The sequence below is a fragment of the Procambarus clarkii genome, chromosome 28 (genome assembly GCF_040958095.1).
Source record: "Procambarus clarkii isolate CNS0578487 chromosome 28, FALCON_Pclarkii_2.0, whole genome shotgun sequence".
Classification (NCBI taxonomy): domain Eukaryota; kingdom Metazoa; phylum Arthropoda; class Malacostraca; order Decapoda; family Cambaridae; genus Procambarus; species Procambarus clarkii.
The window spans coordinates 45,517,252-45,522,286 of NC_091177.1; positions in this window are offsets into that span (position 1 = coordinate 45,517,252).

The window sequence follows — 5,035 nt, forward strand, 5'->3', positions numbered from 1 at the left end:
GCTGTTGGTCCAGATGGGATCTCACCATGGGTACTGAAAGAGTGTGCAGAGGCACTTTGCCTGCCACTCTCCATAGTGTATAGTAAGTCACTAGAGACGGGAGACCTACCAGAAATATGGAAGACGGCGAATGTGGTCCCAATATACAAAAAGGGCGACAGACAAGAGGCACTGAACTACAGGCCAGTGTCCTTGACTTGTATACCATGCAAGGTGATGGAGAAGATCGTGAGAAAAAACCTGGTAACACATCTGGAGAGAAGGGACTTCGTGACAAATCGCCAACATGGATTCAGGGAGGGTAAATCTTGCCTTACAGGCTTGATAGAATTCTACGATCAGGTGACACAGATTAAGCAAGAAAGAGAGGGCTGGGCGAACTGCATTTTCTTGGATTGTCGGAAAGCCTTTGACACAGTACCGCATAAGAGGCTGGTACATAAGCTGGAGAGACAGGCAGGTGTAGCTGGTAAGGTGCTCCAGTGGATAAGGGAGTATCTAAGCAATAGGAAGCAGAGAGTTACGGTGAGGGGTGAGACCTCCGATTGGCGTGAAGTCACTAGTGGAGTCCCACAGGGCTCTGTACTCGGTCCTATCTTGTTTCTGATATATGTAAATGATCTCCCGGACGGTATCGATTCATTTCTCTCAATGTTTGCGGACGATGCTAAAATTATGAGAAGGATTAAAACAGACGAGGACTGTTTGAGGCTTCAAGAAGACCTAGACAAGCTGAAGGAATGGTCGAACAAATGGTTGTTAGAGTTTAACCCAACCAAATGTAATGTAATGAAGATAGGTGTAGGGAGCAGGAGGCCAGATACAAGGTATCATCTGGGAGAGGAAATTCTTCAGGAGTCAGAGAAGGAAAAAGACTTGGGGGTTGATATCACGCCAGACCTGTCCCCTGATGCTCATATCAAGAGGATAACAGCAGCAGCATATGCCAGGTTGGCTAACATAAGAACGGCCTTTAGAAACTTGTGTAAGGAATCTTTCAGAACATTATATACCACATATGTCAGACCAATCCTGGAGTATGCGGCACCAGCATGGAGTCCATATCTAGTAAAGCATAAGATTAAAATGGAAAAGGTTCAAAGGTTTGCCACCAGACTAGTACCCGAGCTGAGAGGTATGAGCTACGAGGAGAGACTACGGGAATTAAACCTCACTTCGTTGGAAGACAGAAGAGTTAGGGGGGACATGATCACCACATTCAAGATCCTCAAGGGAATTGACAGGGTTGATAAAGACAGGCTGTTTAACACAAGGGGCACACGCACTAGGGGACACAGGTGGAAACTGAGTGCCCAAATGAGCCACAGAGATATTAGAAAGAACTTTTTTAGTGTCAGAGTGGTTGACAAATGGAATGCATTAGGAAGTGATGTGGTGGAGGCTGACTCCAAACACAGTTTCAAGTGTAGATATGATAGAGCCCAACAGGCTCAGGAACCTGTGCACCTGTTGATTGACGGTTGAGAGGCGGGACCAAAGAGCCAGAGCTCAACCCCCGCAAGCACAACTAGGTGAGTACAACTAGGTGGGTACACACACACACACACACACACACACACACACACACACACACACACACACACACACACACACACACACACACACACACACACACACACACACACACTCACACACACTCACACACACATATATATATATATATATATATATATATATATATATATATATATATATATATATATATATATATATATATATATATATATATATATATATATATATATATAACTGAAAACTCACACCCCAGAAGTGACTCGAACCCATACTCCCAGAAGCAACGCAACTGGTATGTACAAGACGCCTTAATCCACTTGACCATCAAGACCGGACATAATGAGGTGATAGCCGAGGCTATTTGAACCACCCCACCGCCGGCACTCGGATAGTAATCTTGGGCATAGCATTTTACCAAATGCTATGCCCAAGATTTGGTAAAATGCTATGCCCAAGATTACTATCCGAGTGCCGGCGGTGGGGTGGTTCAAATAGCCTCGGCTATCACCTCATTATGTCCGGTCGTGATGGTCAAGTGGATTAAGGCGTCTTGTACATACCAGTTGCGTTGCTCCTGGGAGTATGGGTTCGAGTCACTTCTGGGGTGTGAGTTTTCAGTTGCATATTGTCCTGGGGACCATTCAGGCTTGTTCGCATATATATATATATATATATATATATATATATATATATATATATATATATATTTATATATATATTTATATATATATATATATATATATATATATATATATATATATTTTTATATATATATATTTATATATATATATATATATATATATATATATATATATATATATATATATATATATATATTTTTTTTTTTAATTTTTTTTTTTTTTTAAGTTTGTGAGGGTACCACCTCTGGTGCCAATGTGGGGACCCATAGCCTCGGAGAAGAAAATAAAAAGTATTCAGAGGAGACCTTGTGGTTTCTCACTGAACACTAATATTATCTTCTCCTACCACCCCCATTCTTTTGTATGTACACATATATATTTACTTTATTTGAACTTTGTTACAAAAAAGGAGTTACATATGGGTTACAAAGATGGTTGTCATAGGTTGTCGAGTTCCTCCAGCTCCTCAGATGGCGGGCAGGAACCCTGGATGCAGTGCGCATTTCCCCTCTGTATCGCCACACTGAGGCGCTGGAAAAGAAAGCTTGCAGCTCTCGGGTCCCTTGTTGTTTCAATGAGCCTAGAACCCAGTTCCTTCAAAAAACTGGTAGCACTTTTACCCCAGGCGCCGAGCGTTTCAGAAGCAATGGGGACAAAATTGTAGTGGTGATCCAGTTCTCTATACTTACGGGATTTGGCTGCTTCCCTGTGGGTGGCAGCGCCACCTGGTTGTGCAACACTGAGGTTAATGTAGGTGTTAGCCAGGGTTGATACGCACGTGTAGTCCCATACCAACTGCTTGCCATTCTTCCAGGGGTTCACTGTGATACCATCCGGGCGACCAATAGGAGCATCAGAGTTACGGGGCGTTAGGTAACGGGGCTCTCTTTCAGCTGGGCATCCAGCTGTGGTGAGGCTCCTCTTGATGATGTCGTTACCTCGAGTGCCATCCCCCTGTGCTTTGGCAGAGTAGGCCATGGTGACCGTACCTGTCAGCCACCACCTCGCCGCAAATACACCTATATCTGGTGTGGATTGGGGCAGCAAGGCGGAGGGCCACAGCAATTCGGAGGGCGTGTGGTGTGAGACGCGTGCCAGTTGCCGACATTGGGGTTGCTAACAGGAAATCCCCTGCATGTGGTGCTGCTACTGCTGTGAGGCGAGCAATGTCGTGTTGTGTTGTTGCAGCACCCAGGCACTCTGCAGCAACTTGGTCTACAATGGGACCATCCCAGCTAGATTGCTTGTGGGATTTTGGGGATGGTGGTTGAGGTGATTGGCCTGCACGAGAGGCCCACTCTGTGGCACAGCGTGTAAAATTGGGATCATGTACACCTGCCAGCTGATATGAGGGCATATATATATATATATATATATATTTATTATTACAGACTTCTGGAATGGCAATGGAAAATCCTTTATCGCCATTGCTTTCAAACTTGTACATGGAATTCTTCGAAAAGAAATTTGTTTCAAAAATTACCCCTGGAATCATTCCATGGTTTAGATATGTTGATGACGTTTTGTGTATATGGCCTTCAGATGTAAACACAGACGAATTTGTAGCCAAACTTAATGATCAAGTCACCTCTATAAAATTTACTATGAAGACTGAAATTGATAAATATTTGCCATTCCGAGATGAACTTATTCATAGGGAAGATTTTTCACTAAAGTTTAGTGTCTACAGAAAATCTCGAATAATTTATCTTATGTTCATTATTTATCAGGGCATAGATACTATTTGAAAAAATCTATTTTTTCTTCAATGTATCTAAAAGCTCTTCGGGTTGTGAGTACAAAATTCTTAGATGAAGCGTTTGAGATTATTGATTTTATTGATCTCAAACTTTGTTATCCAGTGAGTTTTTTGGAAGTTTGCCGTAGCGAAGCACGTCGTACATATTATAATTATACATGTAGTGAAAAAATTCGCCCACAAAATGTTTTACGTTTACCATATTTCTCTGGGTTTGAAAATATTGTCAAGGCCTTGAAACTTTTTGATATACATGTATTGTTTAGCTACGAAAATACCGTTGGTAAACTATTAGTTAGAAACAGCCCTCGTAGTGATAATTGTGTCATATATAAAATACCTTGTAAAGACTGTAATAGGTTCTATGTTGGGCAAACATCTAAAGATTTGAAATGTAGAATTTCGCAACAAAAATACTCTGTAAGACATGGCCAATTGTCTAATGCTTTGTTTGTTCATTTGTCAGAAAATGCTCACCAAATTGATTGAGAGATGACTTCTTCAATAACGAATTGTAAAACCCCTTAAAACAGGAATATAACTGAATCTGCTTTAGTACAGATTACAAAAGAATGTAATTAGAACATTAGCAGTGGTTTATATAACTTAGATCCCTTTTTCATAGATCAATTAAGGGGCGGTTTGAGTAGGATCATTGATATTCATTTGTCTCACTAATTCATTGTAAATAATTACTATTTTATGCTATTATTATCCATGTGTGGGCCTATTGGTGGGGAATAAATAGGAGCTGCCTCGCATGGGTCAATAGGCCTTCTGCAGTTCTTATGCAGCTGATATTTGTATCCACCTAACTTCCATTCATTTTTCATTGTACCTCACCTCACTTCACCTCTCTCTCCTGCCCATATCAACATCAAGTCCAATACTTGATTTGTAAATCATTCCTTCTGAAAATGTATTAATATACGAAAGTACTTAAGGAAATTCCTGTTTCAATCCTTCCTCTGTGGTAAACTGTCATATATATATATATATATATATATATATATATATATATATATATATATATATATATATATATATATATATATATATATATATATATATATATATATATATATATATATATATATAT